The 26,827-nt window shown below is 46.6% G+C and overlaps 1 pseudogene; it reads right to left on the bottom strand.

The window, feature by feature from the left end:
* Positions 1 to 26,334, bottom strand: part of LOC147119717 (uncharacterized) — a 28,140-nt pseudogene extending 1,806 nt beyond the window's left edge.
* Positions 26,335 to 26,827: the final 493 nt, after the last annotated feature.

Below are 26,827 nucleotides of genomic sequence, written 5' to 3'. Positions count from 1 at the left end.
TTCCACATCCACCGCCCACCCTGATGCTAACCGGCTCTGAGTTGCTCCCTCTGCTGTGTCAAGGCCACTTGTTGTTTCTCCTGTCGGGTCACTCAGTCTCCGCCACTGCCCAACAATGAGCCTCTCCCGCGCATGCTCAGCTCATGCTGCCCGGGTGATTGACGGGAGCTCCGGACCAATAGGAAGAGCGGGGCGGGGCTGGATGACCGAGCGGGCGGCTGGTCTTCCAAGCAATCGGCGTGTGTGAGGGGCGGGACTTGCGGCACCCAGTGGGCGGGGCTGAGCCCGGATCTCCCTCATTGGCTGAAACTCTGCCTCATTGTTGAAGCTGATTTCTCTCAAACTCCAGGGGAAAACTGGACCTTTCTGTTGTGGCTTTGAACAGATGGAACCCTGTGGGGTGGAGCAAACATTGCAACATTTGGCAGTGAAATGGATTCACTCAGGACAGACAGCAGGGATTATTTCAGGAAATAACACAGTGCAGTGAGAAAGGAAATGCAGTGGATGTTGTGTAGATGGATTGTCAAAAGGTGTTTGATAAGGTGCCCAGAGAACATAAGAAATAGGAGCAGGAATAGGCCACTTGGCCCCTTGAGCCTGCTCCACCATTCAGTAAGATCATGGCTGATCTGAGGCTCAAAGCCACTTCCCCGCCCGCTCCCCATAACCCTTCACTTGTTGAGATACCGCGGCAAACGTGGGAGTCGAGACCAGAGCCAGTGAAACAGTACAGCTTTTTATTTCAGCCTCATGGCAAAACAGGAACTGGAAGAGCCCGCGCCTGACTTAAATACTCCCCAGGCAGGAAGTGCTCCCGGCAGCCTGTCCCTGTGGGAAACAAGTTGCTGGAGGAAAGGGCCCCCGGTTGGGGGCGTCTGCTTAAACTGTCCGTACCGCCGTGAGCGGATTGTGTCCAGTGGTGGCGTGTCGCCACACACTCCCTTATCTTGCAAAAATTTGTCTATTTCCACTTTAAATGTATTTAATGACCCAGCCTCCACAGCTCTCTGGGGCAGAGGATTCCACAAATTTACGACCCTCTGAGAGAAGAAGTTCCTCCTCATCTCAGTTCTAAAAGGGCGACCCTTTATTCTGAGACTGTGCCCTCGAGTTCTAGATTTCCCCATGAGGGGAAACATCCTCTCTGCATCTACCCTGTCGAGCCTCCTCAGTATCTTATATGTTTCGATAAGATCACCTCTCATTCTTCTAAAGTCCAATGAGTATAGGCCCAACCTGCTCAACCTTTCCGCATAAGTCAAACCCCTCATCTCTGGAATTAACCTAGTGAATCGTCTCAGAGAAATGATCTGGGCTTGGGTATGTGGGGCACAAGATGAAAAACTCCACGAGACTAAAATAGGGACCCTGGCCAACTGTGAAGAGGACTGTAAGTGACTTCAGTGTGAATACACGGGTTAGTAAATGGGGCCGGGAGATGTCAGCTGACATTTCATGCAGAAAATTATGAGGTGATGCATTTTGGGAGGAAGAAAAAAGTAGGAAATCTACATTAAATGGTAAAAGTTTAAAAGGAGTAGAGGAACAGAACAGTAAAGAGGTGTAAGATTCTAGCTGATGCCTTGTCTTATTAATTAGCAGGTTCGAGAGTCTCGTGTCAGCAACTTTAATACCTTATTAGAAATATAAGATGAGCAGATTCTCTGTCCTCTCCCGTACCTTACATTGATCCATCAATCAGAGTAAACTTGCAAGTCCCGCGTGTCCACAGTAACTTACACGAGGTCAGCCCGCTGGATGGAACCTCGGGCACCCTGAGCTTGATCTCCGGTGTCTCCAGTCCCGACTGTCCCCTTACATCAGGATCCCCTCACTTTTATACCCTGTAGTGATCCATCTCTGGCACCTGACTCCTCTTTGTCTTCTCTGCTGGGTTTTGGCAGGAAGCGAGGGAAAGGCAGCTGCAACTTCTCTAATCTGTGATTTACAAGGACACTTTCCCTGGTTCCCGGCAGTTCATTTTCTTCAGTTATTTTCTCTTTATCTCTAAATTACTGTTAATTATTTTACAGTTTGACCCAACACAATCGTCGCTAAGCAAAAGGAAAAATATCTGACATATTGGGCAGAAACAACAAAAACCCAAAGCAAACTCAATTGCTACTTGGCCCTAAACAGACAATACAACATAGCTGATTACCTGACCATGGTAAAGGATAACAAACTGAGAAGAACCTTGACAAGGTACAGACTCAGCGAACATAGCCTAGCGATCGAAAAAGGCAGACCAGGCTACCAAGAGAAGACAGGATATGCTCTCACTGCAGTCAGGGAGTAGTGGAGACAGAGATGCACTTCCTCACAGCCTGTGGAAAATATCAGGGCATCAGGGAGAATTTCTACCAAAAATTCTCACAAATATGCCCTGATTTCAGAAATCTGAATGACAACCAAAAACTCCCATTCCTACTGGGAGAGGAGAGAAGCTGTATAACACTGGCGGCACACTATGTTACAGCTTGCCATGAACAGAGGGACAACCAGTAAACTAAGAAAAGAATATATATAAACAATGCGAATGTATATTTATACACTCAGGGAAATACCTGTTTATACACTGTATGAATAGAACTGCGTTTATGTGCTAAACCATAAATGTATTTTGATGCTTTGGCAACATAAGATGTAACTTATCATGCCAATAAAGCGATTTGAATTGTGAATTGTGAATTGTGAATTATAGGCATAAACATCACACATTATAATCTAATCTATTCTATTACTCACTCTGGTTTAAGCTTATATTGTGGATACTAACAGACAAACTCTGTTCTTTCCCCTGATCTGATTAGAGTTTCCACCCAGTGGATTCTGTGGAATGGAATGTCTTATCAGTGTTGCCATGGCGACCTGTCTGCAGTGAAACGCCAGTTTGAGTTTCTAACTCAGACTAAACTTCTCTTCCATAATGCACATTATATCAGACTTTTAATGGCAATGTATTTTAACCATTTTATGTTAAAACATGTTCGTCTCTGAACATTGTTGCCCAAAACCCTGCACAGATTTTAGCTCCATTTGAAACAGTTGTCAGTATTTGGGAAATCCCTTTAAAGATTATTTGGCAAAAGTAACAACAAACTCCATTGGAGGGAAACACAATCAGCAGTAATTTTACCCCCCTTTCAGGGACAAGGGTGACTCTGACCTTTCACCCTTTGGTTTATCATCAGCAGAAATAAATCCCAACTGTCAGAATAAACACGATTCAATCCGGGATGTAATTAGCTGCAGCAATAAAAGCAGAATCCAACCCCAACAGTCAAACATGAACTCACTGGTGTGCCAGCAGGTTGGATGAATGGATGAATCCCTTCTCACACACGGAACATTTAAATGACTTCTCTCTCATGTGAACTCACTGGTGTGTCAGCAGGTGAGAGGACTGGTTAAATCCCTTCCCACACATGGAGCAGGTGAACGGCCTCTCCCCAGTGTGAACTCGCTGGTGTGTCAGCAGGTCAGAGGACTGGTTAAATCCCTTCCCACACATGGAGCAGGTGAACGGCCTCTCCCCAGTGTGAATATGCAGGGGCCTCATCAGGTGGGATGAGTTTGTAAACCTCTTCACACAGTGAGAACAAACAAACAGGCTCTGATCAGTTTTAATACACTGGTGTCTCACCAAGTGGGATTGCTGAGTGAATCCCTTCCCACACGTGGAGCAAGTGAACTCTCTCCCTGACCCATCACCATTTACCCTTCATTTAGAGATGCTCCCTGGCCCATCACTATTTCCCCTTCATTTACAGGTGCTCCCTGACCATTCCCCATTTCTCCTTCATTTACAGAAGATCCCTGACCATTCCCCATTTCTCCTCCAGTTAGACACTCCCTGACCACTCACCATTTCTCCTTCATTTACAGATGCTCCCTGACCATTCCCCATTCTGCTCCATTTACAGACTCTCCCTGACCACTCACCATTTCTCCTTCTTTTACAGACGCTCCCTGACCAGTCACCATTTCTTTTCCATTTATAGAGGCTCCCTGACCAGTCACCATTACTCCTTCTTTGACAGACGCTCCCTGACCAGTCAGCATTTCTCCTCCATTTACAGATGCACCCTGAGCAGTCACCATTACTCCTTCATTTACAGACAGAGGGGTCAGAGTAGGGAAAAATGGTAAAAGGACAAAATTAAAAGCTCTATATCTGAACACACGCAGCATTCGTAACAAGATAGATGACTTGACAGCACAAATAGAAATAAATGGGTATGATCTGATAGCCATTGCAGGGACGTGGTTGCAAGGTGACCAATGATTGGAACTGAATATTCAGGGGTATTTGCTATTTCGTAAGGATAGGCAGAAAGGAAAAGGAGGTGGTGTAGCTCTGTTAATAAGGGATGAGATCAGTGCAGTAATGAGTAATGATATTGGACTAGAAGATCAAGACGTAGAATCAGTTTGGGTGGAGAGAAGAAATAATAAGGGTAAAAAGTCACTGGTGGGAGTGGTCTACAGGCCCCCAAACAGTAGCCATACTGCAGGACAGAGAATAAATCAAGAAATAATAGAGGCTTGTTGTTGTGTATGTACCTTTAAGGGAAGAACTGGTTTTAGACTGCAGTACCGGCAGTGACCACCCCTGTACAAAAGGCCCTAGCAGGCTTCTGTATTTCAGTCTGACGTTGCCCTCCTGTTCAGTAAAGTACCTGTTAAACTGTTCTCCTGAAGTCCGTGTATTATTGAGGTGTGGACTTTACAGTGGCGATGAGTAAGTTCGAACTCACCTGCAGTGTGGCATCATCTCACGGGGATCTCACCCTGAGAGGAGGTTTCTTGGAGGTCGTAGTCTGAGCAACGGGCGTCGACCGCGGGCAACCGCCCAAAGAATTCATCGGTGTTCGGAGAATTGCGGGAGAGACTGTGGAGAGCTGTGCTTGGCTCCCCAGTTAAGGTGTTCCAGCAAATTGTGCTGGTAGCAGGTAGTGCGCTGACCCTTCCGGACTGCGGCGGGCTCAAGCTCGATTGAGTGGCTCTACAAAACGGGCCGCGCAGCGTCGCCGGGAAAAGAAAACAAGAGAGAGGGTGGAGCGCACAGGGTGCGGTCGGTGCTCAAGAACCGGGCAGCGGAGAGAAAATAAACAGGGGGGAAGGAAAGCGAGACGCGCCGAAGCTGTGGGTTGCTGCCATTACCCCGTAGAATGCTAGGAGCAGCGCGGCAGCAAGCGGAAGAAGGAAAAGCACGGGAGGCGCCATTTTATTCCATTGGGGAAGAAGAAAAAGCGCGGGAGGCGCCATTTTAAATCACCCAAGATGCCAAAAAGTGGCAGTATCACTGCTTTTGACAACGAGGTAGAAGACTGGACCACGTATGTGGAAAGAATTGAAGTGTACTGCAAGGCAAATGAGGTGGCCGATGGAAAGAGGGCATCGGTATTATTGAATTTGATGGGCGCGAGTACGTACGGCCTATTGCGGAATTTAATTACCCCAGCTAAACCAATGGAGAAAAGTTTTGAGGCGATTGTTAATACCTTACAGGAACACCTAAACCCTACACCGCTGCTGATAGCAGAAAGATTCAAGTTCCATAAAAGAAACCAGCACAAAGATGAGAGCAATGCTGACTATCTTACGGAACTATGCAAGTTATCGAAGCACTGCCAGTTCGGAGCAGGACTGGCAGACACCTTGCGGGATAAGTTTGTCTGTGGGCTCCAGAGTGAAGGAACCCAGAAACGACTACTTTCAAAAAAGGACCTGAAGCTAGAACAGGCTTTCAGCGTGGCAGTATCCTAAGAAGCAGCAGCACGGGGAGCTGCGGAAATACAACAGAAACCACAAGAATACAGCACTAACGAAATGGTGTATAGAGCAGAAAAGTGCTATTGCTGCGGCAGAACAACCCATGAGCAGAAGGACTGCTGGTTTAAGGACAAAGTATGCAGGCAATGCGGAAAAATGGGACATATAGCAAGAGTCTGCAGGTCGGGAAAGAAAACCAACACGACAAGAACTACTAAGGAACAGTACAGGAAAGTAAAGAAACTGACAGACAGTAGTTCGGAAGATCAGGAGAGTGATAAGGACTCTGGGAGCAGGAGACTAAGTTGTCTAAAGTTACACAACGTGATCGCAAAGGAAGATCACCGAACCATTTGGGTCACCCTCATGATAGCAGGGTCCCCAGTAAAGATGGAATTGGACACAGGATCAGCCCTAACTGTCATGAATCGACGAGACTATGAGCGGCTATTCTCACACATACCCTTAAAGGACACGTCCATTGTATTGAAGACATACACGGGGCAAAAGGTCCACCCCAGAGGAAAAATAAGGGTGCCAGTTAAATATAACGGCAAGGAAACACAGAAACTATATATGTATATACTACGAGATGGAGGACCACCATTATTGGGACGTGAATGGATCCGAAAAATACAATTGGATTGGCATTCCATTCTGGCGCTAACTGTGACTGACAAAAAGGATGATGACGTCGCACCTGGACATCTGTCACAAATTCTATCTGACGCGGAAGAGGTGTTCCAACAAGGACTTGGGACTCTAAAAGGAGTAAAGACAACCATAAAGATTGAGGGTAACGCAAACCCCAAATTTTTCAAGGCCAGACCGGTGCCATACACGATCCGCCCAGCTATTGAAGCTGAACTGGAGAGTCTGGAGCGTTCGGGTGTGTTGTCCAAGGTGGACTGGAGCGAGTGGGCCACACCCATCGTTCCTGTAATGATGAAAGCATTGAGCAGCACGCCTGGGGAGCCAAAGAAGGTTCGCATCTGTGGGGACTTCAAGGTGACTGTGAACCCAGTCCTGCACACAGTACAGTATCCACTTCCGCGGATAGAAGGTATTTTCGCCTCACTATCTGGAGGGAAACGTTTTACAAAGATTGATCTGGCCCAAGCATATCTACAAATGGAGGTGGAAGAAGCATCTAGAAAATACCTCACGATAAACACTCACAAAGGCCTTTACCAGTACAATTGACTGGTATTTGGGGTAGCATCAGCCCCGGCTATTTGGCAGAGGGCAATGGAACAAGTCCTGCAAGGGATCCCGGGGACCCAGTGTTATTTGGACGACATCCTGGTTACGGGCGAAAATGACAATGAACACCTTGCCAACCTGGAGCAGGTGCTCACGAGATTACAGGAATATGGGCTACGAGCCAACCGCCCCAAATGCGAGTTCTTCAGGAGACAAATCTCGTATTGTGGCCACATGATTGATGAGGAAGGGTTGCATAAGTTGCCGGACAAGATTGAGGCTGTAGTCAAGGCTCCAGCACTGGAAAATGTGTCGCAACTGAGGTCGTTCCTCGGGTTGGTGAACTACTACCATAAGTTCTTGCCGAATTTATCTACAATTCTGCACCCACTGAATGCCCTGCTGCAAACTGGAGTGACATGGAAATGGAGTGATGAGTGTAAGCGTGCCTTTCAGGAATGTAAATGCCTAATCACTTCAAAAGAAGTATTGGCCCACTACAACCCAACACTACCGATTCGGTTGGCATGTGATGCGTCACCCTATGGCATTGGAGCGGTACTGTCACACAAATTCTGTGATGGTTCAGAGAGTCCAATAGCCTTTGCGTCGTGCTCGCTAACCTCAGCCGAGCGTAACTACGCCCAGGTTGACAGGGAGGCCCTCAGCCTGGTGTGGGGGGTGAAGAAGTTCAATCACTATCTGCACGGGCAGAAATTCACCCTACTGACTGATCATCAGCCCCTGGTCTCCATTTTTAACCCAAAGAAGGACGTTCCGGTGATGATGGCGCAACGGCTGCAAAGATGGTCACTTTTTCTAGGGGCACATCAGTACGACATAGAGTACAAGGGTACAAAACGGCATGGAAACGCTGATGGGCTGTCGCGCCTACCGTTGCCTATGATAGAAGAAACACCGGCAGTGGACCCTGTTGAGATATTCCTATGACCATAGTCGAATGTTTGCCTGTTACAAACTCGAGTATAGAGAAGGAAACCCAAAATGACCAGACACTCTCTCGGGTCTACAATTTGATGGTGAAGGGATCGCCAGCATATGGCGACTCACTGTTGCCAACATTCTCGCCAAGGAGAGAACAGCTGTCAGTGTGCCGGGGAACCTTGATGTGTGGATCCCGAGTGGTAATTCCACCCAAGTTGAGAGATAGAGTGCTCAATGAGCTTCATGAGGGTCATCTGGAAGGGGTAAAAATGAAGAGCCTAGCCAGGGCGTTTGTGTGGTGGCCAGGAATCGATAAAGAAATCGAGGATATGACCAAGAGATGCACAGGATGCCAGAAGGTCCAAAACGCTCCACCACAGGCCCCGCTACATCCATGGGCATGGCAACGGGTACACATTGATTTTGCTGGTCCATTTATGGACTCAATGTTTCTAATCGCTGTGGACGCCCATTCGAAATGGCCAGAGGTCATTAAAATGTCCTCCACCACCACGGAGAAAACCATTGCAGTCCTAAGGACCATCTTCGCCAGGAATGGGTTGCCAGAACAGATTTGCTCCGACAATGGGCCACAGTTTGTGTCTGAGGATTTCTGGAGGTTCCTGAAGTATAATGGGGTGAAACATTACACATCTGCCCCATATCATCCAGCCACAAATGGATTGGCTGAGAGGTTTGTTCAGACCTTTAAAAAGGCCATAAAGGCAATGTATAATGACGACATACCACTACAACACAAGGTGGATAGTTTCTTGTTTGCTTACCGGAATGCGACACATGCAGTAACCAACCAAGCTCCAGCCGTACTGTTCTTCAACCGAAGGCTAAGATGTCGCCTGGATTTGCTCAAACCAAACATAAGACGAGATGTTGAGGATAAGCAATTCCAGCACATAAATGAGAAGCCAACCCGGAGCTTCAAGGTAGGGCAACCAGTCTTGGCCCGCGACTACCGAACAGAAAAATGGCAGCCAGGAACGATATGCACACAGCAGGGACCACTAATGTACACAGTGGACGTTGGAGAGAGCATTGTGAGGCACCATGCTGACCAGATTCTGGAGTCACAGGAACAAGCCAAACCCGTGCCATGAGAAGGTGCACCTGGAAATCAACCTGAAGTACAGGTTGTGTCTACCTCAGAAGCAGTGGTATTGGAAGCTGACGAACCAACCAGTGACCATAAACCAGAATCAGCTTCACCGCAAGAACAGGATACTCGAGAAAGGTGCTATCCAGTCAGGATCAGGAAGCCTCCTCAAAGACTGAACTTATAAATGATTATTTCAGTTGATGTATATAATATCCAGAAAGTTGTAATTAGTTATTATTTAGTTGTTAAATGAATGTTATGTACTGTTTATCTAAAAGGGGAGGAATTGTTGTGTATGTACCTTTAAGGGAAGAACTGGTTTTAGACTGCAGTACCGGCAGTGACCACCCTTGTATAAAAGGCCCTAGCAGGCTTCTGTATTTCAGTCTGACGTTGCCTTCCTGTTCAGTAAAGTACCTGTTAAACTGTTCTCCCGAAGGCCGTGTATTATTGAGGCGCGGACTTTACACTTGTAAGAAAGGTACGGCTATAATCATGGGAAATTCTAATCTTCATCTTGATTGGACAAAGCATATTGGCAAAGGTAGACTTGAGGAAGAGTTCTCAGAATGTATTTGGAATGGTTTCTTGGAACAATATGTTGTGGAACCAACCAGGGAGAAGACTATTTTAGATCTGGTAATGTGTAACGAGGCTGGATTAATTAATGATCTCGAAGTGAAGGATCCTCTTGGGAAGAGGGATCATAGCATGGTAGAATTTCAAATTCAGTTTGAGGGTGAGAAAGCTAGGTCTCAAACTAGTGTCCTGAACTTAAACAAAGGTAATTACAAAGGTATGAAGGCAGACTTGGTTAGAGTGGACTGGAAAAATATATTACAGGGTAAGACTGTAGAAAAGCAGTGGCAAACATTTAAGGAGATATTTCATAACTCTCAGCAAAGATATATTCCAGTGAAAAAGAGAAGGATGAACCATCCGTGGCTAACTAAGGAAGTAAAGGATGGTATCAAATTGAAAACAAAAGCATACAATGTTGCGAAGAACAGTGGAAGGCCAGAGGATTGGGAAATTTTTAAAAACCAGCAAAGGACAACTAAAAAAATAATAAAGAGAGAGAAGATAGCTTATGAGAGTAAGCTAGCAAGAAATATAAAAACAGTCAGTAAGAGCTTCTACAGGTATATAAATTCAGCACCCTGTCCCTGCCTTCTCCCCATATTCCTTGATCCCTTTAGCCTCAAGAAATATATCCAACTCTTTCTTGAATATATTTAATGAACTGGCCTCCACTGCCCTCTGTGGCAGAGAATTCCACAGGTTCACCACTCTCTGGGTGAAGAAATTCCTCCTCATTTCAGTCCTAAATGGCTTACCCCTTATCCTTAGACTATGACCCCTGGTTCTGGACTCCCTGGCCATCAGAAACATCCTTTCTGCATCTAGTCTGTCCAGACTTGACAGAATTTTATAGGTTTCGATGAGCTCCCCTATCAATCTTCTAAACTCCAGTGAGTATGAGCCCAATCGACACAATCTCTCCTCGTACATCATTCCTGCCATCCCAGGTATCAGCCTGGTGAATCTTCGCTGCACTCCCTCCATGGCAAGAACGTCCTTCCTCAGGTAAGGTGAGCAAAACTACACACAATACTCAAGGTGCGGCTCACCAAGGCCCTGTACAACTGCAGCAAGACATCTTTGTTCTTGTACTCGAACCCTCTTGCTACGAAGGCCAACATACCATTTGCCTTCTTAACCGCCTGCTGCACCTGCATGCTTACCCTCAGCGACTGGTGCACAATAACACCCAGGTCTCTTTGCACTTCCCCTTCTCCCAATCGATTGCCATTCAAATAATTTTTCTGCCTTCCTGTTTTTGCCACCAAAGTGGATAACCTCACATTTATCCACATTATCGTGCATTTGCCATGTTTCTGCCCAATCACCCAACCTGTCCAAATCATACTGGAGTTTCACGACATCCTCCTCACAGCTTACCCTCCCACCCAGCTTTGTGTCGTCTGCAAATTTGGAGATATTACATCCAATTCCCTCGTCCAGATCATTAATATATATTGTGAACAGCTGGGGTCCTAGGACCGATCCTTGCGGTACCCCACTAGTCACTGCCTGCCACTCGGAAAATGACCTGTTTATTCCAACTCTTTGCTTTCTGTCCGCCAACCAGTTCTCTATCCAAGTCAATACCTTGCCCCCAATCCCATGTGCCTTAATTTTGCACGCTAATCTCTTACATGGGACCTTATCGAAAGTCTTCTGAAAGTCCAAATACACCACATCCACTGGTTCTCCCTTATCTATTCTACCAGTTACATCCTCAAAAAATTCCAGTAGATTAGTCAAGCATGATTTACCTTTTGTAAATCCATGTTGACTTTGTCCGATCCTGTCACTGCTTTCCAAGTGCTCTGCTATTACATCTTTTATAATAGACTCTAGCATTTTCCCCACAACCGATGTTAGGCTTACCGGTCTATAATTCCCCGCTTTTTCTCTACCACCTTTTTTGAATAGTGGGGTAACATTAGCTACCCTCCAATCCATGGGTACTGTTCCAGAGTCTATCGAGTTCTGGAAGATGACCAGCAATGCATCTACTATCTCTAGGGCTACTTCCTTAAGTACCCTGGGATGTAGACCATCAGGCTCTGGGGATTTATTGGCCTTCAGTCCCATCAATTTTCCTAACACCATTTCCCTACAAATACTGATTTCTTTCAGTTCCTCCCTCTCATTAGACCCTATGTTCTCTGGCATCTCTGGGAGGTTATTTGTGTCCTCCTTTGTGAAGACAGAACCAATGTATGTATTTAGTTGGTCTGCCATTTCCTTGTTTCCCATTATAAATTCCCGATTCTGACTGTAAGGGACCTACGCTTGACTTCACCAATCTTTTTCTCTTCACATATCTATAAAATCTTTTACAGTCAGTTTTTATGTTCCCTGCAAGCTTACTCTCATATTCTTTTTTCCCTTTCTTAATTAATCCCTTTGTCCTCCTTTGTTGAATCCTAAACTGCTCCCAATCCTCAGGATTATTGCTTTTTCTAGCCAATTTATATGTCCTCTCCTTGGATCTTATGCTATCCCTAATTTCCCTTGTTAGCCATGGTTGAGTCACCTTTTTTGATTTATTTTTATGCCAAACTGGGATGAACAAATTCTGTAGCTCATCCATTCGGTCTTTGAATGTTTGCCATTGCCTATCCACTGTCAACCCTTTGAGTGCCATTCCCCAATCAATTCTACCCAACTCGCTCCTCAGACCATCGTAGTTTCCTTTATTTAAATTGAGGACCCTTGTCTCTGAGTCAACTACTTCATTCTCCATCTTAATGAAGAATTCGATCATATTATGATCGCTCTGACCCAAGGGGCCTCATACAACAAGATTGCTATTTAATCCTTTCTCGTTACATAATACCCAGTCTAAGATGGCCTGATCTCTGGTTGGTTCTTCGACATATTGGTCCAGGAAACCATCCCGTAAACACTCCAGGAATTCCTCCTCCACAGTATTGTTACTAATTTGGTTGGCCCAATCTATATGTAGATTAAAGTCACCCATGATGACTGTTGTGCCCTTATTGCACACTTCTTTAATTTCCCTTTTAATGCCATCCCCAACCCCCACCTTACTGTTTGGAGGTCTATATACCACTCCCACTAATGTTTTTTTCCCCTTAGTATTTCTCAATTCTACCCATACAGATTTCACATCATCAGAGCTAATATCCTTCATTACAATTGTATTAATCCCTTCTTTAACCAGTAATGCTACCCCACCTCCCTTTCCTTTTTGCCTATCTTTCCTGAATATCGAATACCCCTGGATGTTGAGTTCCCAGTCTTGGCCATCCTTGAGCCATGTTTCCGTAATCCCAACCAAATCATATTCGTTTACCTCTATTTGCACAGCCAATTCATCCACCTTATTACAAATGCTCCTCACATTAAGACACAAAGCCTTCAGGCTTGTTTTTTTAACGCTCGTAGACTTATTAGAATTATTATTTACTGTGGCCACGTTTGATTTAAACCGTTGATTTCTCTGACTGCCACTTTTGTTTTTCTCCTTCCTATCTTTTGCTTTTATCCCTGTTTTCTTTTCCTCTGTCTCCCTGCTCAGGTTCCCAATCCCCTGCCATTTTAATTTAAACCCCCCCGAACAGTGCTAGCAAACCTCCCCGCAAGGATATTTGTCCCGCTCTGGTTCAGGTGCAACCCGTCTGACTTGTACAAGTCCCACCTTCCCCAGAAGCAGGCCCAGTGATCCAGGAAACTAAAGCCCTCCCTCCTGCACCAACTCATTAGCCACGCAATCATCTGCTCTATCCTCCTATTCCTATACTCACTAGCATGTGGCACCAGGAGTAATCCAGAGATTACAACCTTTGAGGTCCTACTCTTTAATCTGCTACCGAGCTCCCTAAATTCTTGCTGCAGGACCTCATCCCTCTTCCTACCTATGTCATTGGTCCCAATGTGAACCACGACCTCTGCCTGTTCACCCTCCCCCTTCAGGAGAGGTCCCAGCAGACTGGAAAACTGCAAATGTAACGCCCCTATTTAGGAAAGGAGGGAGACAGAAAGCAGGCAACTATCGATTAGTTAGCCTAACATCTGTCATTGGGAAAATGCTGGAGTCCATCATTAAGGAAGTGATAGGGCATTTAGAAAATCATAATATAGTCAAGCAGAGTCAGCATGGTTTTATGAAAGGGAAATCATGTTTGACAAATTTGCTGGAGTTCTTTAAGGATGTAACGATCAGGGTGGATAAAGGGGAACCAGTAAATGTTGTGTATTTGGATTTCCAGAAGGCTTTCAATAAGGTGCCACATAAAAGGTTACTACACAAGATAAGAGCTCACGGGGTTGGGGGTAATATATTAGTATTGATGGAGGATTGGTTAAATAACAGAAAACAGAGAGTCGGGATATACGGGTCATTTTCAGGTTGGCAAACTGTAACTAGTGGGGTGCCGCAGGGATCAGTGCTGGGGCCTCAACTATTTACAATCTATATTAATGACTTGGATGAAGGGACTGAGTGTAATTTAGCCAAATTTGCTGATGATACAAAGATAGGTGGGAAAGCAATTTGTGTGGAGGAGGCAACGAATCTCCAAAGGGATAGAGATAGGCTCAGTGAGTGGGCAGGAATCTGGCAGATGGAGTTTAATGTGGGAAAATGCGAGGTTATCCACTTTGGTAGGAAAAATAAAAAAGCAAATTAATATTTAAATGTGGAGTGATTACAAAATGCTGAGGTACAGAGGGATCTGGGGGTCCTTGTACATGAATCACAAAATGTTAGTATGCAGGTACAGCAAGTAATTAGGAAGGGAAATGGAATGTTGGCCTTTATTGCAAAGGGAATGGAGTAAAAAGTAGGGAAGTCCTGTTACAACTGTACAGGGCGTTGGTGAGACCACACCTGGAGTACTGCGTACGGTTTTGGTCTCCTTATTTAAGGAAGGATATTACTTGCATTGGAGGCAGTTCAGAGAAGGTTAATGAGGTTAATTCCGAAGAGGAAAGGGTTGTTTTATGAAGAAAGGTTGAGCAGGTTGGGCCTATACTCATTGGAGTTTAGAAGAATGAGAGGGGATCTTATTGAAACATATAAGATTCTGAAGGGGCTTGATGGTGTAGATGCCGAGAGGATGTTTCCCCTCGTGGGGGAATCTAGAACTAGGGGACATAATTTCAGAATAAGGGGCACCATTTTAAATCAGAAATTAGGAGGAATTTCTTCTCTCAGATTGTCGTGAATCTTTGGAATTCTCTTCCCCAGAGAGCTGTGGAGGCTGGGCCATTGAATATATTTAAGGTGGAGATAGACAGATTTTTGAATGATAAGGGAGTCAACGGTTAAGGGGAGTGGGCAGGGAAGTGGAGTTGAGGCCAAGATCAGATCAGCTATGATCTTATTGAATGGTGGAGCAGGCTTGAGGGACCAAATGACCGACTCCTGCTCCTACGTCTTATGTTCTTATGTTCTGACCAGTCACCATTTCTCCTTCATTTACAGACACTCCCTGACCAGTTCCCATTTCTCCTCCATTTACAGATGATCCCTGTCCAATCTCCATTTCTCCTCCATTTACAGACGCTCCCTGACCAGTCACCATTTCCCCTTCATTTACAGATGCTCCCTGACCAGTCAGCATTTCTCCTCCATTTACAGATGCTCCCTGTCCAATCTCCATTTCTCCTCCATTTACAGACGCTCCCTGACCAGTCACCATTTCCCCTTCATTTACAGATGCTCCCTGACCAGTCAGCATTTCTCCTCCATTTCGAGACACTCCCTGACTCACTTCCTCCCTGTCCTGGAGTTTACCGCGGGGCCGCTTTGTGGACTTTCTGTTGTTTGCTCCACCCCACAGATGGAACCCTGTGGGGTGGAGCAAACATTGCAACATTTGGCAGTGAAATGGATTCACTCAGGACAGACAGCAGGGATTATTTCAGGAAATAACACAGTGTAGTGAGAAAGGAAATGCAGTGGATGTTGTGTAGATGGATTGTCAAAGGGTGTTTGATAAGGTGCCGGACAGGAGGCTTGTTGATCAAATGAAGGCTAACTGTATTAAAGGGAGTGGGGCAGCGTGGATAGGAAGTTGGGTAAAGGGCAGAAAACAGAGAGTAGTGGTTAATGGATGTCCTTCAGACTGGAGGGATGTACACAATGGTGTCCCCCAGGGTCAGTGTTGGGACCATTGCTCTTCTCAATATAGAGAAATGATCTGGGCTTGGGTATGAGGGGCACAAGATCAAAATCTCCAGATGAGACCAAAATAGGGACCCTGGCCAACTGTGAAGAGGACTGTAAGTGACTTCAGTGTGAATACACGGGTTAGTAAATGGGGCCGGTAGATGTCAGCTGAAATTTAACACAGAGAAATGTGAGGTGATCGATTTTGGGAGGAAGAAAATGGTAGAAAAAGTACATTAAATGGAAAAAGTTTAAAAGGAGTAGAGGAACAGAACCGTAAAGAGGTGTGGTTTACAAGGACACTTTCCCTGGTTCCCTTTTCTTCAGTAACTTTCTCATTATCCCTAAACTACCCTGGTGTGGAGATGCCGGTGTTGGACTGGGGTGGACAAATGTAAGAAATCACACAACACCAGGTTATAGTCCAACAGCTTTATTTGAAATCACAAGCTTTCGGAGCGCTGCTCCTTCGTCAGGTGAAGTGGAGAGATGCATAAAAACACAGCTTATATAGTCAGAGAATAATGTCAGATGTTTACAGGTAATCTTTCTAACTGCCATTTATCACACCTTGGCAGAGAGGTAATCACAGCAATCAAAGGTGTAAATGGTGTCCAAACAGGTCAGTCAGGAAAACATTACATCAAAGAGCAATGAGGTGGGGTCACAAGGGGTCAAATGTTGCAGATGCTGGGGTCTGTATGAAAAACAAAAAAGCAGACAAAAAACATTTTTTTTGCTGGAAATCACAGCAGGTCCGGCCGCATCTGTGTGGAGAGAACAAGCCAACGACGACTCGAGTCTGGATGACCCTATGTCGGGTGGGGTTACATGTAGCGTGACATGAACCCAAGATCCCGGTTCAGGCCGTCCTCATGGGTGCGGAACTTGGCTATCAGTTTCTGCTCAGACGAGGAGGAACGCGATGGACACCTACAGACGCTGAAAGACGCCCTCGTAAGAATGGGATATGACGCTCGACTCGTCGATCGACAGTTCTGATGGGCCACAGCGAAAAATCGGATAGACCTCCTCAGAAGACAAACACAGGACACAACCAACAGAGTACCCTTCGTTGTCCAGTACTTCCCCGGAGCGGAGAAACTACACCATGTTCTTCGCAGCCTTCAACATGTCATCGATGACGACATACACCTAGCTAAGGCCATCGCCACGCCTCCACTACTCGCCTTCAAACAGCCGCCTAACCTCAAACAGACCATCGTTCGCAGCAAATTACCCAGCTTTCAGGAGAACAGCGACCACAACACCACACAACCCTGTCACAGCAACCTCTGCAAGACATGCCAGATCATCAACACAGATACCATCATCACACGTGAGGACACCACCCACCAGGTACATGGTACATACTCATGTGACTCGGCCAACGTTGTCTACCTCATACGTTGCAGGAAAGGATGCCCCGGAGCATGGTATATCGGCGAGACCATGCAGACACTGCGACAACGGATGAACGGACACTGCGCAACAATCGCCAGGCAGGAGTGTTCCCTCCCAGTCGGGGAACACTTCAGCAGTCAAGGACATTCAGCCTCCGATCTTCGGGTAAGCATTCTCCAAGGCGGCCTTCGAGACACACGACAACGCAAAATCATCGAGCAGAAACTGATAGCCAAGTTCCGCACCCATGAGGACGGCCTGAACCGGGATCTTGGGTTCATGTCACGCTACATGTAACCCCACCCGACATAGGGTCATCCAGACTCGAGTCGTCGTTGGCTTGTTCTCTCCACACAGATGCGGCCGGACCTGCTGTGATTTCCAGCAAAAAAAATGTTTTTTGTCTGCTCTTTTGTTTTTCATACAGACCCCAGCATCTGCAACATTTGACCCCTTGTGACCCCACCTCATTGCTCTTTGATGTAATGTTTTCCTGACTGACCTGTTTGGACACCATTTACACCTTTGATTGCTGTGATTATCTCTCTGCCGAGGTGTGATAAATGGCAGTTAGAAAGATTACCTGTAAACATCTGACATTATTCTCTGACTATATAAGCTGTGTTTTTATGCATCTCTCCACTTCACCTGACGAAGGAGCAGCGCTCCGAAAGCTTGTGATTTCAAATAAAGCTGTTGGACTATAACCTGGTGTTGTGTGATTTCTTACACTAAACTACCCTGCCTACTGTTAATGGTGTTATTTCTTATAGTTTCACAATTCTAGGTATAAACATCACACATTATAATCTAATCTATTCCATTACTCACTCTGGTTTAAGCTTATATTGCGGGTACTTACTGACAAACCCGGTTCTTTCCCCTGATCTGATTCGAGTTTCACCCCGAGCGAAATTTGTGGAACGGAATGTCTTATCAGTGTTGCCATGGCAACCTGTCTGCAGTGAAGCGCCTGTTTGAGTTTCTAACTCAGACTAAACTTCTCTCTCCCATAATGCACATTATATCAGACATTTATGTCAATGTACTTTAGCCATGTTCTGTTAAAATCACTAAAACCAACAAGCGGTTCAGATACACAAACCTTTAAAAGTGGGAGGGGCAAGCTGCTAAAGTGTTTAAAAAGCACATGGGATCTCAGATTTTATAAATAGCGGTGTAGAGTACAAAATGGCAGGTACAGTATGGATTAGATACAGAGTAAAGCTCCCTCTACACTGTCCCATCAAACACTCCCAGGGCAAGTACAGCACAGGTTAGATACAGAGTAAAGCTCCCTCTACACTGTCCCATCAAACACTGCCAGCCCATAATGAGCGGGGCTCAGGGAGGTTGGTTGCTAGGCACTGCAGTGATGTCATAAAGCAGGGCCATTCAGCCCAGCTGGTCGTCTCCTTGTCCCTTTAAAGGAGGAGAGCGGGGACACCATGTCTCCAAACACATCCCACCTGTTCATACTGAGAATCCCCGGGCAAGGCCCAAGGCCCAGAGTGTGGAACACAACCAAGGGGGAAAAGTGGAGGAGAGCGGGGACACCCTGTCTCAAAACACATCCCACCTGTTCATACTGAGAATCACCGGGCAAGGCCCAAGGCCCAGAGTGTGGAACACAACCAAGGTGGAAAAGAGGAGGAGAGTGGGGACACCCTGCCTCAAAACACACCCCACCTGTTCATACTGAGAATCCCCAGGCAAGGCCTAGGGCCCAGAGTGTGGAACACAACCAAGGGCAAAAGAGGAGAGCGGGGACACCCTGCCTCAAAACACATCCCACCTGTTCATACTGAGAATCACCAGGCAAGGCCCAAGGCCCAGAGTGTGGAACACCCTGGGGAAGATGGTGCAGTGTGGGGGGTGAGGCAGGAGTCTGCTTATTCCCGTGGGAAGATCAGACAAAGTGCTTTAAGTGGTGGGTCCAGCAGTGAAACTGAAAGCAAACCAAAGTGAACAAATGAAGATCCAATCCAAGGGAACAAGCAACGGGACAATGGGGAGAAACCACAACTGGCCCAAAAGTGGGACTAAACGCCCCAAAAGGTGGGTGCGGATGGTTAGAAACTCCTCCTGGTGACTGTGTGCCTGCAGGACTCGGCTTCGCTCCAGTGTATAAAGGCACAGAGCACTGGCCTCACACCCTGGGAATTCCAGGGGCAGTGAGGACAAGCCTGGAAATACCCCGGAGCAGGGAAAGCCCACTGGGCCCCAGCACAGGCTCAATCGCCAATCCCCGGTCAAGGGCAATCCCAGCGTGTCCACTCTGAACCTGGTTTGCTGCTCCCTCTGTGCCCAGCACTGCCTCCACCCCCAGCTCACGGAAGTGGAATTTCAGCCTCAGTGTTACAAGTTTCCTCGGTTACAGGCTGGAGAGGAATAATTCAGCTGTGTGATTGGTTCAGTCTGTACATGACTGACAGGTCCTTTTACATTTGAGTGGTCAGGTATTCAAATTCCCTGTGACTCTAATCCCGGATATAAAAGAGGGGAGAGCTGTGTTTAAATCAAAGAGTTTCCTTGGAGATTCTCTGAGAGAAGGAACTGGTCGCTTGAAACTCTGAAAGAGAAAAATCATTTAGAGATTTCCAATTAGCAGTTTGGAAGGTTTGGGGAGCTGAGACTTGTCCATGAGAGTAACCAAAGGTATGAGAACTGAAATAGGCTCAAGTTAGGGAAGAGAAAAGGCCCAAAAATGGAGCAGTCAGTAACAGGACATCAATTAGTCTCCTCTTATCTTGGAGACGTTGAGGACTCAACACACTGTCTGCTTGAAACAAAGTGATTTATTTGGCATCTACGCAGAATATTAAACAGCAGCCCAGTTATAGGGGTTATTAACATCAGCAGAAACAAACCCCAACTGTCAGTGTGAACATGGTTCAGTCCGGGATGTGATTAACAGCAGAATTAACAGCAAAATCCAACCCCTGCAGTCATTTATGAACTTGCTGGTGTCTCAGCAGGTGGGATGACCGAGTGAATCCCTTCCCACACTCAGAGCAGGTGAATGGCCTCTCCCCAGTGTGAACTCGCTGGTGCATCAGCAGGTGGGATGACCGAATGAATCCCTTCCCACACTCGGAGCAGGTGAACGGACTCTCCCCAGTGTGAACTCGCTGGTGTGTCAACAGGCTGGATGACTGAGTGAATCCTTTTCCACACTCAGAGCAGGTGAACGGCCTCTTCCCAGTGTGAACTCGCTGGTGTGTCAGCAGGCTGGATGACTGAGTGAATCCCTTCCCACACTCGGAGCAGGTGAACGGCCTCTCCCCAGTGTGAACTCGCTGGTGTGTCAGCAGGTTGGATGGCTCAGTGAATCCCTTCCCACACTCAGAGCAGGTGAACGGCCTCTCCCCACTGTGAACTTGCATGTGTGTCAACAGGCTGGATGACTGAGTGAATCCTTTTCCACACTCAGAGCAGGTGAACGGCCTCTTCCCAGTGTGAACTCGCTGGTGTGTCAGCAGGCTGGATGACTGAGTGAATCCCTTCCCACACTCGGAGCAGGTGAACGGCCTCTTCCTAGTGTGAACTCGCTGGTGTGTCAGCAGGTCGGATGAATTAGTGAATCCCTTCCCACACTCGGAGCAGGTGAATGGCCTCTCCCCGGTGTGAACTCGCTGGTGTGTCAGCAGGTGGGATGAATTAGTGAATCCCTTCCCACACTCAGAGCAGGTCAACGGCCTCTCCCCAGTGTGAACTCGCTGGTGTGTCAGCAGGCTGGATGACTGAGTGAATTCCTTCCCACACACGGAGCAGGTGAGCGGTCTCTCTCCAGTGTGAACTTGCTGGTGTGTCAGCAGGCTGGATGACTGAGTGAATTCCTTCCCACACACGGAGCAGGTGAACAAACTCTCCCCAGTGTGAGTGCGTTGGTGTCTCAGCAGGTGCTGTTTGCTTTTAAAGCTCTTCTCACAGTCAGAACATTTGTACAGTCTTTTATCAGTGTGAACTCGCTGGTGTGTCAGCAGGCTGGATGACTGAGTGAATTCCTTCCCACACACGGGGCAGGTGAGTGGTCTCTCTCCGGTGTGACTGCGCTGATGAATTTCCAGCTGGGATGGGTAACTGAGTCGCTTCCCACAGTCCCCACATTTCCACGGTTTCTCCGTGGTGCGGGTGTCCTTGTGTCTCTCCAGGTTGGACGATCAGTTGAAGCCTCGTCACACAGAACACGTGTACAGTTTCTCCCCGCTGTGAATGGTGCAATGTTTTTTCAGGCTGTGTAACTGGTTAAAGCTCTTTGCACAGTCAGTGCACTGGAACACTCTCACTCGGGTGTGTGTGTCTCGGTGCTTTTCCAGTCACACTGATGTTTGAAATCTTTTCCCACAGACAGAACAGAGAAACATTTCTCCTTCCACATTCAAAGCCTGATGATATTGATGTCCTGATGAATTGAGTGACTCTGTCAGATCTTGACGTGATGTTTGGTTTGTGCTTCCTGTCTGCAAATCCTCCCCATCTAATACCCTGTAAACGGTGTTTACAAAACTCATCACTAAGTACAGGACAGAAATTCAGAACTGATAATTCTAGTTTTTATGGAACATTCTATCCTCTCTTGTTCCTCCAAAGCTGTAAATCTCCGTCCCACACATTGTCCCTCCTCCCTATGTTAAAATCCAAACACATTGTACGTCTCAAGACAGTTTGTTCTCTGCTCCCAGTTTTCACCACCAACTCTGGCAGGGTTTAGTGCTGCACTCACTGATTCCCCTCCCTCTCCTCCCCTGAAGGTGTTGACTCTGGCTGGGTTCAGTTCACTCACTGGTTCCCCTCTCTCTCCTCCCCTGAAGGTGCTGACTCTGGCTGGGTTCAGTTCTACACTCACTGGTTCCCCTCTCTCTCCTCCCCCGAAGGTGCTGACTCTGGCTGGGTTTAGTTCTACACTGACTGGTTCCCCTCCTTCTCCTCCCCTGAAGGTGCTGATTCTGGCTGGGTTCAGTTCGACACTCACTGGTTCCCCTCCCTCTCCTCCCCTGAAGGTGCTGACTCTAGCTGGGTTCAGTTCCACACTCGCTGGTTCCCCTCCCTCACTTCCCCTGAAGGTGCTGACTCTGGCTGGGTTCAGTTCACTCACTGGTTCCCCTCCCTCTCCTCCGCTGAAGCTGCTGACTCTGGCTGGTTTCAGTTCTACACTCACTGGTTCCCCTCCCTCTCCTCCCCTGAAGGTGCTGACTCTGGCTGGGTTCAGTTCACTCACTGGTTCCCCTCCCTCTCCTCCCCTGAAGGTGCTGACTCTGGCTGGGTTCAGTTCTACACTCACTGGTTCCCCTCCCTCTCCTCCCCTGAAGGTGCTGACTCTGGCTGGGTTCAGTTCTACACTCACTGGTTCCCCTCTCTCTCCTCCCCTGAAGGTGCTGACTCTGGCTGGGTTCAGTTCCACACTCACTGGTTCCCCTCCCTCTCCTCCCCTGAAGGTGCTGACTCTGGCTGGGTTCAGTTCTACACTCACTGCTTCCCCTCCCTCTCCTCCCCTGAAGGTGCTGACTCTGGCTGGGTTCAGTTCTACACTCACTGGTTCCCCTCCCTCTCCTCCCCTGAAGGTGCTGACTCTGGCTGGGTTTAGTTCTACACTCACTGGTTCCCCTCCCTCTCCTCCCCTGAAGGTGCTGACTCTGGCTGGGTTCAGTTCTACACTCACTGGTTCCCCTCCCTCTCCTCCCCTGAAGGTGCTGACTCTGGCTGGGTTTAGTTCTACACTCACTGGTTCCCCTCCCTCTCCTCCCCTGAAGGTGCTGACTCTGGCTGGGTTCAGTTCTACACTCACTGGTTCCCCTCCCTCTCCTCCCCTGAAGGTGCTGACTCTGGCTGGGTTCAGTTCCACACTCACTGCTTCCCCTCCCTCTCCTCTCCTGAAGGTGCTGACTCTGGCTCGGTTCCGTTCTACACTTGTACAAAAGTAAAACACTGCGACTGCTGGAAAACTGAAGTAAAACTAGAAACTGCTGAAAATACTCAGGCAGCATCTGTGGAGAGAGAAACAGGGTTAACGTTTCAGGTCACTTTCCTTTCATCAGAACTCCTTCTGCACTCCACATTGAACAAAGATTTTTCTCAGGGATCAGTTCTGAGTACAAGGGGCAAATCTGGGGCCCTTCTGTTACAAATGTGTGGGCTGTAAACTGTAACCCCGGCACTTCCCAGCGCCTTCAGGAGAGATGGTGAGAAAGCCCGTTTAAGACGGAGCGAGGGATCTACAAGAAAGGAAACCAGCCTAAATATAAACAAAACAGGAAAGGAGAGCACAGGAAAGAGTAACGTTTGAGAGAACATTGATCGTCAGAGAATAAATAGAGTTATAGAACAGGAGTTTAAAAAGATGGTTAAAAATAAAGTGCGAGGAACTGCTATTAAAAATGAGTAAAACTGTCTGTGCAGCAATGCACAGTGTCTGTAATAAACAGGGGAGCTGGAGGCAATCATGCGTTGAGAGGAACCAGACATAGTAGGGATTACTGAGACATGGTTACAGAGAAATTAGGGCTGGAAATTAAACATTGCAGGGTATAACATATTTAGAAATGACAGAGAGGGAAAAAGGGGAGGTGGAGTAGCTGTACTTATTAGAGATAACATAACGGCAGTAGAAAAAAGTGATGCAGCTATCAGCAAGACAGAAATAGAATCCATGTGGATAGAGATAAAAGATAATAAAGGATCAATCACACTAATAGGGATAGACTACAGACCACCTAATAGTGGAAGGGAGGTGGAGGAAGAAATATGCAGACAAATTAGGGAAATGAGTAAAAAAACTTGGAATAATAATCATGGGGGATTTCAACTACGAGATATTAATTGGACAGAAGAGGTAGGTAAAGGGGATTTGCTATTGGATCCAGTGATGGAGAATGAACCAGTGCAAATAAGAGAAGTAAAAGTAGGAGAATATATAGGCAATAGTGACCATAATATAAGACGCTTTAAGACGATAATTGAGAAGGACATAAGTATGACAAAGACCAGATGATTTTCAGGGGCTCAGAATAGAACTTGGGAAAATAAAATGGACAACAATATTGACAAACAATGATGTAGAACAGCAATGGGAAACATTTAAAACAGTGTTCAACAGAATCCAGGAAAAATGTATTCCGCTAAAAGACAAGAACAAGCTCAACACTAATGAGACACCATGGATGAATAAAGCCATAAGGGAAAAATTGAGGATAACGAAAGAGGCATGCATGAAGTGCATGGACAGCAGGGGAGAGCATGATAAGGGAGAATACGAAGAGATTAGGAGAGAAGTTAAAAAACAATTAGGAAAGCAAAGAGGAATCATGAAATTAAATTATCAAGGAACATAAAACAAAATAGTAAAAACAGGCATGTAAATTAAAAAAAGGAAGGTCGGAATGGGAATAGGGCCACTAAGGAATGGATAGCATAATACCACAGGCAGCAATAGAGAGATGACAGCGATATTAAATAATTACTTTGCTTCAGTATTTACCAGGGAGATAGAACAAGTTTAGATGACATCGGATGATGAGATTAGTAATGAGTTAACTGCATTTAAAATAAAACGAGGAGATATACTAAATAAACTAATGAAACTCAAAGAGAATAAAACCCCTGGTCCGGACGGATTACATCCGCGCATTTTAAAAGAATCTAGGGAAGAAATAGCAGAGGCATTACACATATTTAGTCATTCATTAGAAAACGGTGTAGTGCCAGAGGACTGGCGGATAGCTAACGTAATACTGATATTTAAGAAGGGAGATAGAGCATGTCCAGGGAACTACAAATCCGTCAGTTTAACATCGGTGGTAGGAAAAATAATGGGCACAGGGAGTGGTTGAAGCGAGTAGTAAGGATACATGTAAGGGGAGGTTGGACAAGCAGATGAGGGAGAAGGGAATAGAGGATTATAGATAGAGTTAGATGAGGAAAGACAGGAGGAGGCTCGAGTGGAGCATGAACGCCGACATAGACTGGCTGGGCCGAATGGCCTGTTACTGTGCTGTACATTCTATGTAATCAGTTGTAATCCCTGTGTGCAGAGTGAGAGTAAAATCAATGAATCCCTGGTCACTGGGAGCCTGAAGCCCCGCCCACTCATTGTTCCTTTACAAATATGGCCGCATATGTGCTATACAAGTGGATGAAGGAAGATGGCGGCACATTGACCCTGCCACCTTCCTTTGCAAAGATGGCGGCCGTTAACCTGGGCCTGTTACCCCGAAAAAACCCCGGAGCTGCAAACACGGAACCTGTAGGTTTTCATTCGGATCCTGCGGCCTACACCAGATGTTGATGAAGCTCAAACACCGGCTGCGTTACCTCCCTGCGCCCCGTTGATTCATAATCGCCGATAAGCTGCGGCTCCCACCTCGGTCCGCTTCCCGCACTCGCCTGGCTCTGATCACAGTGACACTGCGCATGCTCTAAATACAGGTGGGCATTGCGCTTGCGCACTGGCCTCCTCCATTGTGAATAGGGCACATTCTGCCCCGCGGCGCATGCTGGGGAATAGCCCCGCCATTGAAAGCCCCATTAGTGAATGAAGAATGAGTTTCTGTGATCCCATTGAGAGAAAATTCATCAGTAACATAGAAGATAGGAGCAGGAGTAGGCCATTCGCCCCCTCGAGCCTGTTCCGCCATTTAATGAGAATAATTCACACAGAAACCCAAGTGCACGGGCAGTCTGCCATGGTTCAGTCCTGGATGTGATTAATAATAGAATCCAGACCCCTGCAGTCACATGTGAACTCACTGGAGTCTCAGCAGGTGGGGTAAATTTCTTCCCACACACAGGATATTGAAACAGCCTCTCTCCAGTATCAGTGCCCTGATCGCGCATCAGCTGCTTTGAACTTTGAAAGCTTTTCTCTCAGTCAGAGTATTCAAAGCAACAGTTCTTGGGACAACGGAGTGAATCCCTTCCCACACGTGAAGTATCTAAACGGTCTCTCTCCGGTGTGACTGTGCTGGTGTGTCAGTAAATGGGATGATCGATTGAATCACTTTCCACATACAGAGCAGTGAATGGATTCTCCCCATTACGAACATGTTCATGTGCTAATAGGTGAGATGAGTGAGTGACTCTCTTTCCACACTCTGCTGGTGAACGGCCTCTCCTCGGTGTTACTGGATCCATGAGTTTCCACCTCAGATGGGCAACTGTATGCATTCCCACAGACCCACATTTACACTGTTGATTCAGGTGGGCGCACGAATCTCGATGATTTGTTAAAGGTGGATCCCCACATATAACATGTGTCCTGTTTCTCCCCGCTGTGATTGGTGTTTTTTCCTTCTACATCCAAAGGCCGATGATATTCAGGTCCTGATGAATCCAGTGAATCTGTCAGATCTTGATGCGATGTTTGGTTTGAGTTTCCATCTGCAGATTTTCCCCTTCTAATACACTGCAAATGGTGTTTACAACAGGATAGAAATTCAGAACAGACAAATCTAGTCTCTATAGACAATTTCTTCCCTCCAGTCCCTCCTAAGCTGTAAATTCTCCATTCTACACACCCTCCTTCTATACTTACTGTCTAAAAACAACATTCATTACACCATCTGTGATTTTGTTTCTCCCCTTCTCTCTAGAAGGTGCTGAATCTGGCTGGGTGCAACAACAAGAACAACAACTTGTATTTATATAGTGCCTTTAACGTAGTAAAACGTCCCAAG

Source organism: Somniosus microcephalus, chromosome 4 (assembly GCF_052327205.1).
Source record: "Somniosus microcephalus isolate GS21.2 chromosome 4, FLI_Smic_1.0, whole genome shotgun sequence".
In the NCBI taxonomy this organism is placed as follows: domain Eukaryota; kingdom Metazoa; phylum Chordata; class Chondrichthyes; order Squaliformes; family Somniosidae; genus Somniosus; species Somniosus microcephalus.
The sequence above is the reverse complement of the archived record's forward strand: the minus strand, read 5'-3'. Positions and strand labels throughout refer to the sequence as shown.